This window comes from Rattus norvegicus, chromosome X (assembly GCF_036323735.1).
Source record: "Rattus norvegicus strain BN/NHsdMcwi chromosome X, GRCr8, whole genome shotgun sequence".
In the NCBI taxonomy this organism is placed as follows: Eukaryota; Metazoa; Chordata; class Mammalia; order Rodentia; family Muridae; genus Rattus; species Rattus norvegicus.
The window spans coordinates 26,889,112-26,902,774 of record NC_086039.1 but is presented as its reverse complement, the minus strand read 5'-3'; the positions used below and the strand labels follow the sequence as shown (position 1 = coordinate 26,902,774).

Genomic DNA, 13,663 nt, shown 5'->3' with positions numbered 1-13,663 from the left:
CTAGAAAAGTCATAATGGTGTTTGGTCTAAATATTGAAGATATGTGTAGCCACTTCAATTTTGTTTCTGATTGGTCTTAAATGTATAAATATTCTCTACATGCCTTGGTTATATACTATTGGCTTTTAAGTTATTGGATATGGTAAAAAAATGTGACATTGGTAACAGAAAGTTGACATAAAACTGGTAAATTTGGACGGAGTCATTTTAGACAACATGTGGCATGAGCCAATCTAGGGAAACAGGTCTAAATTGGGATGATGAGGCTGATCTCGAGGAAGAGGCTGCTCAGTGTGAGAAGGAGAGATATGATCCAGACTGGCCACATGCTAGTGCCACTGGCAACGAGGCAGACAATTAGGCAAGAAAGCAGATATACCAACAGCACCTCCGTATAACCCTCAATATAAAAGCATGGTGAAGCCTACAAAAGCTACTTCCTTTTGCCCAGAAGTGTGGAAAGAGATGGGATTAAGTTTTCCAGTATTTCTGGACCCTAATGGGAATCGATATCATGAACTCATTGACTTTAAGACTATAAAGCAATTGGCAGAATCAGTCAGAACCTATGGTGTCAGTGCAGCTTTTGTTGTGGCTCAAGTTGAGGCTATTGCTAGGTATTACCTTACCCCTGGGGATTGGGGGAGGCTGGCTAAAGCCTGCCTCTCCTCAGGTCAATATTTAGATTGGAAATCTTATCTTTTTGAATATGCTAATACTCAGGCCACCATTAATGTGGCCTCAGGAGTAGACCCTCAGAGACATTGGGACGCTGACATGCTATTGGGTCTAGGGAGATTCATTTTGGACCAGACTGGTTATCCAGAACAAGTCTATAGCCAAATTAATGAAATAGCCATTAAGGCATGGAAAGCAATGCCTAATAAGGGCACAGTCTCCGGGAACCTTACCAAGTTTCTGCAACGGCCCACAGAGCCGTTTTCAGACTTTGTGGCCCGCATGGTAGAGGCCGCTACCAAGATCTTCGGAGACCCTGATATGGCCATGCCTCTCATTAAGCAGCTAGTGTATGAGCAATGTACAAAAGAATGTAGGACTGCTATAACACCATACAAACATAAAGGTTTAGAAATTTGGATGAAAATCTGCAGGGAACTAGGAGGACAATTGACTAATGCTGGCCAAGTGGCAGCTGTGGTACAATTAAGGAAAAACGCCACCACGGATACCTGTTTCCAATGTGGCCATAAAGGGCATTATAAGCGCTATCAGTGGGTGTTTTTGCCTCAAGGTATGGCTAATAGCCCTACTATGTGTCAGCTTTATGTAGGACAAGCCCTACAGCCTGTACGTGACCAATTCCAAAAATTAAGAATAATTCATTTTATGGATGATATTTTGTTTTCCGATAAAGACTGTGGCACCTTAAAAGTGGCCTATGCGAAAGTGGTTAAGGTGCTTGAAAACAATCAATTGTTCATAGCACCTGAAAAGGTCCAAATGGGCCAAATAGGGGAATATTTAGGAACTAAAATCACTCCTCATAGTATTTCCCCTCAGAAAATAGAATTACAAAAAGATCATTTAAAAAACATTAAATGACTTTCAGAAATTAATAGGAAGCATAAATTGGATTCTACCGTATATTAAAATGCCCAATATAGATTTGCAACCACTCTATGAGATCCTGAAAGGGGATTCTCAGCTTACTTCACCCCGTGCTTTAACTGAGGAAGCATGATTATCCTTGAGGAAAATAGAAGAAATACTGGAAAAGGCAATGCTAAGAAGGTACAAGGAAAAGGAAGATCTCCTTTTGTGTACACTGAGAATCTTTCATCAGCCTACAGGAGTGCTATGGCAACAAGGACCACTTCTTTGGATTTATCCCCATATTTCTCCTAATAAGACCTTTGAATATTACCCTTTTGCTGCTGCACAGCTTGCTGTGTTAGGCGTTAAATCTTGTATTCAGCATTTTGGTATTTTACCCAAGAAAATTATTATACCATATACTACTGCTCAGATGGAAACATTGTGTGCTTTGATAGATGATTGGGCCATATTATGCTGTAGTTTTGATGGAGAGTTTGACAACCATTATCCTAAGGATCCTTTGCTACAATTTTTTTACTGAACATCCAGTGATCTTTCCTAAGGTCACTGCCTCAGGGCCTTTGTCTGGAGCGTTAGATATTTATACGGATGGCTCCAAAACAGGTGTAGGTGCCTATATGGTTGATTCTCAAGAACCAGTATTAATTCAATACAGTCCAGGCACCCCCCCAAATTACAGAATATAAAATTGTATTGGAAGTTTTTAAAAGATTTCATGATTCTTTTAATTTAATTTCTGACTCTGCTTATGTAGTTAATGCTGTGCGCTCACTTGAAATTGCAGGGCCAATTCGGTCGAGTAGTACCGTATGTCAAATTCTCTTAGAATTACAAAATTTGATTTAGGCCAGAAAAAATAAATTTTTCATACAACATATTCAAGCTCATACTAATTTGCCTGGTCCCATGACCAGTAATAACTCCCTGGTGGATGCTAGTACTCGTAGAGAGTTTATTTTTCATGCAGCTCCAGTTGATCTCGCTAGAGAATTTCATCAAAAGTTTCGTGTTCCTGCTTTCACTCTTCAACAAAAATTTAAAATCTCTAGAGCTGCAGCTCGTGATGTGGTGTTACATTGCCAGAATTGTGTTCAATTTCACCACCCTCCTCAGGTGGGAATTAACCCTCATGGTCTGATTCCACTAAAAATTTGGCAGTTGGATGTCACACACATATCTCAATTTGGAAATTTAAAATATGCTCATGTTTCTGTTGATACCTGTTCCGGTATTATACACACTACTCTGATGACTGGTGAAAAGGCTCGTAATGCCATTAGTCATTGCTTAGAAGGGTGGGCGGCCTGGGGAAAGCCTGATAGTCTCAAGACAGACAACGGGCCTGCCTACACAGCAAAATCCTTTCAGGCATTTTGCCAGACAATGCAGGTCGATCATACTACAGGATTACCATACAATCCCCAGCGTCAAGGAATTGTGGAAAGAGCGCATCATACCTTAAAAGAGCTTATACAAAAACAAAAAGAGGGAATTACCAGCGGCCGAACACCAAAAGAACAACTTTCTTTGGCTCTTTCTACTCTAAATTTCTTAATTTTGGATGCACATGGCCGCTCTGCTGAGGATCACCATGTGCAACTACGCCTGTGACTAATGCAGAAGTAAAGTGGAAGGATGTCTTAACTGATCTATGGCGTGGCCCAGATCCTGTGATTTCGAGATCTAGGGGAGCGATTTGTGTTTTTCCGCAGAATCAAGAAAATCCAATTTGGGTACCTGAGTGTTTGACTCGAAAATTGCCTTCTGCTCTTCCTGAAGATGAGACTACGAACCCTACTATTACTACTGGGAATGGTAATACAGGTTAATTCACTCACCCTGTGGGCTATTGCCAGATCCTGGCCAGTACCCATGCCAGTTCATAGCAATTCTACTGTTTTGCCAACCTTTTTCTTTACCTCCTGTTTGCGTGATGTTCGCTGTATAGTGCCAAATGGAGAAATGTCCCAGCGGTATGCCACCACTAACTTTTCTCTGTCGCATATCTTATGTTTTACTGTTAAGAACTCTACCCTGTCTTGCGTTTGGTTGTGTAGAGCCACATTTCAATATTCAATATAATATAAGTTCTAATGTGAGCAATGTACCTATTTGGCATCTGGCTTTCTATTAGCTACTCAAAGGATAGATTTAGTTCAAGAACAAATTGAAGCACTGTATCATATGACACACCTGTCCTGCATTTCTTCCTTAGAGGTTTATGCTTTACTCTTTTGCAAGCTAACTTTTCTCAGCATTCTCCACAGAGCAAAGAAATTTCGGATTATCTGAAAGGGAACTGGTCCATGAAAGCAGAGCAACTATCAAGACAATTGCTGATGCAGATTGCTGTCCTTAATAGCACTAGGTTGGACCCCATCACAGTTGAAGATTTTACCTCATGGATTACCAATGCTTTCTCCCTTTTTAAGGAGTGGGCTGGAATGTTTGCCTGGGGAGCTATTGTCCTCCTGGGATGCGGAGTATGTCTCTGGCTTATTGGCCGTTTAAAAAGAGAACATGCCAGACACAAAGTGGTTGTTTACCAGGCTATGACCGCCATTGAAAATGGTGCTTCTCCCAACATATGGCTTGCCTCTTTGAAAGAGTAAGAGTTCGCCCTAGATCATTTTTGTCACTGTCATGTGGATTCATTGTATCCAGAGACGGGCAACTTTCCTCGAGTTCGGACCAACCTAAGACACGGGGTTCAGTGGAGATAGGGTAAACCAATGACGGGTAAGGCCGAGTCATCGTCAGGAACTACCTAAGACAGGAGCAATGACAAGATTGACGTGACACCCAGATCTAGACCAGTCATTTTATTAAACAAAAACGGGGGAGATGTAGGGAGCGGAATGGTAAAACAAAGATGGCGCCGACATCCAGTTCCTTCTGGTAGTAAACGACTTATTGCGCATGCTCAGGCTTGTCCCCTTGCCAGGGCAGCCGTAGGATAATGAGGTGATCGAGCGCCTTCCTGTGGTACACAACAGTACTTCGCATGCACGGGCTTTGCACCTGGCGTCAGTTGGCCGGGACGTTAATATGCTAATGAGGGATTCATGCTCTGCCAATCCCTGAAGGACAAGTAGCATAGCCCCAGCCTGTTGTATATATAAGGCGAGTGCTTTTGCCGCTTGAGGTCCCCATATCAGCAATGAAGGTGGTCCTGCAATAAAGGCCGTTGAGAAGAATCCGACCGTGTTGCGTCTTCCTTTCCGGCCAAGGTGGGCGCGACACGAGGCTATCCACTCTCTCCCTATATATTCAACTAGAAGTTATAGCTAGAACAATCAGACAAAAAAGTAGCTCAATGGATACAAATTGGAAATGTAGAAGTCAAAATATAACAATTTGCAGATGACATTATAGTATACTTAAGTGACACCAAAAATACAACGAGAGAACTCCTGCAGATGATAAACAACTTCAGCAAAGTGCTTGAATATACGATTAACTCAAACAAATAGCTTTCTTCTACTTAGAGGATAAATGTGTTGAGAAAGAAATTAGAAAAACCATACACTTCACAGTAATCACAAGTAATACAAAATATATTTATGTAACTCCAACCAAGCAAGTAAAAAATCTGTATTACAAGAATTTCAAGTCTCTCAAGAAAGAAATTAAAGAAGCCCTCAGAAAATGGAAAGTATTTCTATGCTCACAGATATGCAGGATTAGCATAACAAAATGGTTATTTTAACAAATGACATCTACAGATTCAATGCAATCCTCATCAAAATTCCAATTAAATTATTCACAGAGCTAGAAACAGCAATTCTCAAATTCATCAGGAAAATTTCCCGTGTACCAATGTGTTTGAGGCTCTTCCCCACTATTTCTTCTACTAGATTCAGTGTGTCTGGGTTTTATCTGGAGGTCCTTGATCCACTTGAACTTGAGCTCTGTATAAGGAAATAAAAATGAAATAATTTTCATTCTTCTACATGCCAACTACCACTTGAGCCAGCAATATTTGTATTCTTTTTCAACTGGATGATTTTTGGATTCTTTGTAAAATATCATGGGATTATATAGTTGGGTGGGTTTAATTCTGGGTCATCAGTTCTATTCCAATGATCTGTCACTGTACCAATATTATGTTGTTTTCATTGCTATTGCTCTGTAGTTCAGCTTTAGGTCATGGATGGTGATTCCATTCAGACGTTCTCTTATGTTGCAAATATATTTTTATTAAAGATGAATGGCTGAATTAAGGCTTAATATGATTCATTTTAACCACTGTCTGATACTTTTGCCCATGTCATATATTACTAGAGGTTCACAGGAAAACCCACGTTGCTGACCTCAGAACTTTGAGCTCTGAAGTGTAAAATGTTTAAAGTTAGAAACTCCCAGGAAACTCCATTTCTCTGGCTTTGGAGCTTGGAGATCTAAAGTTTAAGGTTAACACTTAATTAACTATACTCTTGCAATTTTTATTTTGGTCATGGGCTGGGAAAAGGGGAAGCTTGAAACTTTGGGGGAAAATCTTAATTCTTAATTTTTAGTATATATGAGATGTGGTCATTCTTGTAAATTTGGTACATCTTGTATGATTTTACAATGTCTTTCTTTCTACTTTCTTCTTCCATGGACAATAAAATACTGCATTTAGTCAGAGGCAAAGGTGTGAAACCTCAAGCCCTAGACTGCCTGACAGCTTGTACCAATTAAAAAATTTCTGTGTATCCCTTTCTTGCCTTCCAGGTATGCCTGCTTATAGTTGAGACCAAGATCCTGTTTTGTAGTGGGACCCCAGTAGGCAGGATCAAATATTGAGAAAAACAGGAGAGAATCCCAGAGGACAAGGATAATGAGTGGATATATGCAGCTTCTTGAGGTTGGGGTGTGCAAAAAATCTAGAAATTCCAAGAGAACTGTGATGTGAGAGGCTTAAAAGATACAATAGGACATGCTTAGGTGACATGCTCAAAAGCGGGGCGGAGGAATCTTCAGTAGATAGCTAGCACCCCCAGTGGGGGATGGGCTCATCAATCCACATTGAAAATTTCTGACCCAGAATTGTTCTCTTCTGAAGAAATTGCAGGGACAATGATGGAACAGAGAAAGAAAGAATGGGTATCCAGTGACTGGCAAAACTTGGGATCCATCTTATGGATACTATAACACTATTACTGATGTTATATCTTGCTTGCAGACAGAAGCCTAGTATGACTACCTTCTGAGAACCTCTACTTGCAGATGACTGAGACAGATGTAGATACCTGTAGCCAAACATTGGGCTAATGTTAGGGTCCTCTATGAAACTGTTACAGGAGGAATTGAAGGAAATGAAGGGGGTTAGCAACAGCACAGGAAGACGAACGTTATTTAAACTGGGCCTCTGGTATCTCCCATAGACTAAGCCATCAAACGAAGAGCATTCATGGGTTAGTACACGCCCTCACACCCCAGAACATATGTGGCAAAGACTGCCTTGTCTGGCCTCAGTTGGAGAGGACGTGCCTAATCCTGTAGAGGCTTGATGACTCAGCAAAGGGTTATGTTCAGGATGAAGAGGTTGGCCCCCTCTCAGGCATCCCTATCAGAGGAGTTAAAGGGTTGAAAGAGACAAAGGGAGTTGCAAACCCATAAAAACAACAATACCAAACAACCAGAGCTCCCAGGGAATACATATGAACAGACCCAAAGTGTACCGATGGACAGACCAATCGCTCTAGCTGCACATGGAGCAGAGGATGGCCTTGTTGGGTACCAATGGGAGAAGAAGCCCTTGGTCATGCCAAGGATGACCCCCCCACTCAGTGTAGGGGAATGTCAGGTAGTGAGGCGGGAAAGGCTGGTTTGTTGGGAGTGAGACACAGTCATAGAAGGAGGGGGGATGCGATAGGGTGTTTATGAATAGGAATCTAGGAAAAGGGATAACATTTGAAATGTAAATAAAATATCAATAAAAAAGAAAAATGCAACTTAAATAAAGGGAATTGTTTAATTAGGGCTTATAGTTTCTGAAGTTCAGTCATTATCTTCATGGAGGGAAGCATGATAGCATGCAGTCAGACTTGGTACTGGAGGGGGCAAGAGTTCTTCATCTTGATCTGAAGGCAACCAGGAGATTGATTTTCAAGTGTATGCCAGGAGGAGGCTCTGGATCACACTGTCAAGGTGTGAACATGTATATGAAATGTAAGGTTCTGCTTCCACAGTTACACACTTTTTCTACAAAGGATATCCCTCTTCCAATAAAGGACATACTTCCTTGTAGTGCCAGTTTCAATTGGTCAAACACATGGAACTAACATCCTAGGAAACATAAGACTTTGAATTACAGATATCAATGCCCTCATTTATCTCCCCAATTTTAATAAGAAGTACAGTGCCTTGTGTCAGAGGGTAGAAATGATTTCCACATGGGCTTCTGATGAGTCAGGTCCAGGATACTAGGCTAGTAACATAATCACAATCCTCATATACTCAGAGGGCTCCACCAAAAATGATTTTACCCATACTCTGTGATGTGTTTCTCCACACTGATCTGATCCAATAACACATTGGAAAAGCCTGATAATTTAACAAATTCACAAGCAGAGAGAGTAGATTTTCTACATTTATAGATTGATTAGAATCATAAGGCTTTAAGCATCCTCGATAACCAAATTAGCCTTGCTATCTGAATAAAACACTCCTTTTGATCCATTTTAATGTAATTTATGTTTTGAAGTATATATGCATAATTTGTGACACTGTGACAATTTCTTTTTGTTTTTTGTTTGTTTTTTTAAATTGGATCTTTTTTCTCTGTTTCTTATTTTTTAAATAGATATATTTTTATTTACATTTCAAATATTAATCCTTTCCTGGTTTGACAGACATAAGCCCCCTATGTCATCCCCCTCTCCTTATTCTATAGGAGTGTTCCCATCCAGAACCAACCCCTTTGGGCCCTACCCCGATATTCCCATACACTGAGGGTTCAACTTTGGCAGGACCAAGGGTTTCTCCTTCCTTGATTCCCAACAAGGTGATCCTCTGATACATATGCAGCTGGCCATGGGTTGGCCTTGGGTAGTGGTTTAGTCCCTGGAAGCTCTGCATGGTTGGCCTTGTTGTTCCTCTGGGTTTGCAAGCCCCTTCAGCTCTTTCAGTCCTCTCTCTAATTCCTCCAACAGGAGTCCTGTTCTCAATTCAATGGTTTGCTGCTAGCATTTGCCTCTGTATTTGAGATACTCTGGCTTTGTTTCTCAGGAGACACCTATATCCAGTTCTGGTCAGCATGCTCTTCTTAGCTTCATCAATCTTATCTAGTTTTGGTGGCTGTATGTATATGGGTCACATGTGGGACAGGCTCTGAATGGCCATTCCTTCAGGCTCTGCTACAAACTTTGCCTCAATATCCCGTCTTATGAATATTTTTGTTCTCCCTTTATAGAAGGAGTGAAGCATCTGCACTTTGGTCATTCTAATTCTTGAGGTTCATGTGGTCTGTGGATTGCATCTTGTGTTATTCAAGCTTTTGGGCTAATATCCACTTTTCAGTGAGTGCATACCAAGTGTGTTTTTCTGTGATTGAGTAACCTCACTCAGGATGATATTTTCTAGTTCATTCCATTTGCCTATGAATTTCATGAAGTCATTGCTTTTGATAGCTTAGTAGTACTCTGTTGTATAGATATACCATATTTTCTGAATCCATTAGTTTTTGAAGGGCATCTGGATTCTTTCTAGCTTCTGGCTATTAAAAATAAGGGTATATGAGCATAGCAGAGCACATGTGTGTGTTGTATATTGGAGCAGCTTTGGGGTATATGCCTAAGAGAGGCATAGCTGGGTCCTCGGGTAATGCAGTGTCCAATTTTGTGAGGAAATTCCAGACTGATTTTCAGAGTAACTGCACCAGTTTGTAATCCCATCAACAATGGGAGAGTGTTCCTCTTTCTCCACATCCTCACTAGCAACTCTTGTGACATGAATTTTTGTTTTCAGCCATGTGTTAGGTAGAATCTCAGGGTTGTTTTGATTTGCATTTCCCTGAAGACTAAGGATGTTGAGCATTTCTTTAGGAACTTCTCAGTCATTTGATATTCCTCAGCTGAGAATTCTTTGTTTAGCTCTGTACCTCATATTTAATAGGGTTATTTGGCTCTCTGAAGGCTTACTCCTTGAGTTCTTTGTATATTTTGGGTAATAGTCCTCTGTCAGATGGAGTATTGGTAAAGATCTTTCCCCAATCTATTGGTTGCCGTTTTGTCTTAATGACAGTATCCTTTGCCTTAAAGAAGCTTTGCAGTTTTATGAGGTTGAATTTGTAGATTCTTGTTCTAAGAGCATAAGCCATTTGTGTTTTGCTTAGGAAAATCTCCCCAGTGCACTCACGATCGAGACTATTCACTGCTTATTCTTCAACTAGTTTGAGTCTATCTGATTTGATGTGAAGTTCCTTGATCCACTTGGACTTAAGCTTGGTACAGGGTGATAAGAATGGGTTGATTTGCATTCTTCTACATACTGACCTCCAGTTGAACTAGCACCATTTGTTGAAAATGCTATTTTTCTTCCACTGGATGGTGTTAGCTCCTTTGTCAAAGATCAAGTGACCATAGTGTGTGGGTTCATTTCTGGGTCTTCAATTCTATTCCACTGGTCTACTTGTCTGTCTCTTTACCAATACCTTACAGTTTTTATCATTATTGCTCTGTAATATTGCTTGAGGTCAGGGATGTTCATTCTCCCAGAAGTTCTTTTGTTGTTGTGTACAGTTTTCCCTATCCTAGTTTTTTTTTTTTGGTTATTCCAAATGAATATGCAAATTGCCTTTTCTAACTCTGAAGAATTGAAATGGAATTTTGATAGGGATTGCATTGAATCTGTAGATTGCTTTTGGCAAAATGACCATTTTTATTATATTAATTCTGCCAATTCATGAGCATGAGAGATCTTTCCTTCTTCAGAGAACTTTTTTCAATTTCTTTCTTCAGAGACTTGAATTTCCTGTCATACATATCTTTTGCTTTCTTGGTTAGAGTCACATCAAGGTATTTTATATTATTTGGGACTTGTGAAGGGTGTCACTTCCCTAATTTCTTTACTGTTTATCCTTATAGTAGAGGAAGGCTACTGATTAATTTGAGTCATTTTATACCTAGCCACTTTGCTGAAGTTGTTTATTAGGCTTAGTAGTTCTTTGGTGGAACTTTTCCTGTCACTTAATATACTATCATATCATCTACAAGAAGTGATATTTTGACTTTTTCCTTTGCAATTTGTATCCCTCTATCCTCCTGTTTTTGTATGATTGATTTGTTTAGAACTTCGAGTACTATATTTAATAAGTAGTGAGATAGTGGGCAGTATTATCTAGTCCCTGATTTTAGTGGGATTGCTTCAAGTTTATCTCCATTTAGTTTTACCTTAGCTACTGGTTTGCTTTATATTGCTTTTACTATTTTTAGGCATAGACCTTGAATTCCTGAAGTTTCCAGGACTTTTATCATGAAGGGGTGTTGCATTTTGTCAAATGTTTTCTCAGCATCTAATGAAATGATCTTGTGTGTTTTTTTTCTTTGTGTTTGTTTATATAGTGGATTATGTTGAGGGATTTCCATATATTGAACCATTCCTGCATCCCTGGGATGAAACATACTTGATCATGATGGATGGTCATTTTGTTTTGCTCATGAATTCTGTTTGCAAGAATTTTATTGATTATTTTTGTGTCAATATTCCTAAGGGAAATTGGTCTCATGTTCTATTTCTTTGTTGGGTCTTTGTATGGTTTAAGTATTAGCATAATTGTGACTTCATAGAAGGAATTTGGTAGTGCTACATCTGTTTCTATTTTGTGGAATAATTTGGACAGTTTTCGTATAAGATGAAGATTTGATAGAATTCTGTACTAAACTCATTTGGTCCTGGGCTCTTTTTGGTTGGAAGACTTTTGATAACTGCTTTAATTTCTTTAGGAGTTATGGTTTTGTGTAGATGGTTTCTCTGATCCTGATTTAAATTTGATACCTTGTATTTGTCTAGAAAATTGTACATTTTGTCCAGATTTTCCAGTTTTGTTCAATATAGGCTTTTGTAGTAGGATCACATAATTTTTTGAATTTCCTCAGATTCTTTTGCTATGTGAACCATTTCATTTCTGATTTTGTTAATTTGGATACTGTCTTTGTGCCCTCTGGTTATTCTGGCTAAGTGTTTATCTATGTTGTTAATTTTCTCAAAGATCCAGCTCCTGGTTTTCTTCAGCTTTGTATAGTCTTTTTTTTGTTTCTACTTGATTGATTTTAACAATGAGTTTGAGTATTTCCTGCCTTCTACTCCTTGTGGGTGTATTTGCTTCTTTTTGTTCTAAAACTTTTAGGTGTGCTGTCAAGCTACTTATGTATACTCTCTCCTGTTTCTTTTTGGAGGCACTCAGAGCTATGGTTTTTCCTCTTAGCACTGTTTTCATTGTGTCCAATAAGTTAGGGAATGTTGTGACCTCATTTTCATTAAATTCTAAAAAAGACTTTAATTTCTTTATTTCTTCCTTGACCAAGTTATCATTGAGTAGAGTGTTGTTCAACTTCCATGTATATGTGTGCTTTCTGTCATTTTTGTTGTTATTTGAGAGCAACCTTAGTCTTGGTGATCTTTTAAGATACATGGGATTATTTCTACCTTCTTGTATCTGTTGAGGCCTATTTTGTGACCAATTATATGGTCAATGTTGGAGAAGGTACTGTAAGGTGCTGAGAATAAGGTATAGTCTCTTGTTTTAGCATGAAATGTTCTATACAAATCTGCTAAGTCCATTTGGTTCATAACTTCTGTTAGTTTCTCTATGTCTCTGTTTACTTTTGTTTCCATGATCTCTCCATTCATGAGAGTGGGGTGTTGAAATCTCCTACTATTACTGAGTGAGGCGTAATGTGTGATTTAAGCTTTAGTAAGGTTTCTTTCATGAATGTAGGTGCTCTTGTATTTGGAGAATAGAAATTTAAGATTGAGTGTTCATCTTTGTGGATTTTTCCTTTGATGAATATGTAGTGTCTTTCCTTATTTTGGGGGGAACTTTTGGTTGAAAGTCAATTTTATTCGATATTAGAATGGCTATTACTATTTGTTTTTTGGGGCCATTTGCTTGCAATTTTGTTTTCTAGCCTTTTAATCTCAGGTAGTGACTGTCTTTGTCTGTGAGGTGTGTTTCCTGTGTGCAACAAAATGCTTGTTTCTCTTTATGTATCCAGTTTGTTAGTCTATGTATTTTTATTGGAGAATTGAGTCCATTGACATTAAGTGACATTAAGGAATAGTGATCGTTGTTTTCTATTATTTTTGTTCTTAGACTTGGGATTCTGTTTGTATGTCTCTCTTCTTTTGGTGTTGTTGCAAGGAGATTACTTTCTTGCTTTTAGTAGGATTTAGTTTCCCTCCTTGTGTTGGAATTTTCTACCTATTATCCTTTGTATGGCTGGATTTGTAGAAAGATATTGTATAAATTTGGTTTTGTCATGGAATATCTTGGTTTCTCCAACTATGTTAATTGAGAGTTTTTCTGTACATAGTAGCCTGTGCTTGCATTTGTTTTCTCTTAGGATCTGTATGGCATCTGCCCAGGATCTTCTGGCATTTATAGTCTCTTATTAGAAGTCTTGTGTAATTCTGATAGGTCTGCCTTTATATGTTACTTGACCTTTTTTCCTTACTGCTTTTAATATTATTTCTTGTTTTGTGCATTTGGTGTTTTGACTATTATTTGATGGGAGGAATTTCTTTTCTTGTCCAATCTATTTGGAGTTGTGTAGGCTACTTGTTTATGGGCATCTTTTTCTTTAGGTTACTTCGATAATTTTGTTGAAGATATTTATTGGCCCTTTAAGTTGGGAGTCTTCACTCTCTTCTATCCTATTTTCCTCATGTTTGATCTTCTCATTTTGTCCCGAATTTTTTGGATGCTTTGTGCTAGGAGCTTTATGCATTTTACATTATCTTTGATGGTTGTGTCGATATTTTCTATGGTGTCTTCTACCTCTGAGTTTCTGTCTTCTCTCTCTTGTATTTTGTTGTGGAAGCTTATGTCTACTACTCCTGATCTCTTCCCTAGGTTTTCTATCCCCAGGGTCGTCTCCCT

At 38.9% G+C, this 13,663-nt stretch overlaps 1 protein-coding gene across 1 annotated transcript in view; it reads right to left on the bottom strand.

The window, feature by feature from the left end:
- Positions 1-4,385: 4,385 nt before the first annotated feature.
- The window catches only part of Samt2 (spermatogenesis associated multipass transmembrane protein 2), a 52,977-nt gene continuing 43,699 nt past the window's right edge, over positions 4,386-13,663 (bottom strand). Inside the window, exons 4-5 of the transcript XR_005498346.2 lie at positions 5,396-5,489; positions 4,386-4,865 (exon numbers count right to left, since the gene is read on the bottom strand). The gene's annotated coding sequence lies outside the window, so the exon portion shown is untranslated. The remainder of the gene's footprint in view (positions 4,866-5,395; positions 5,490-13,663) is intronic.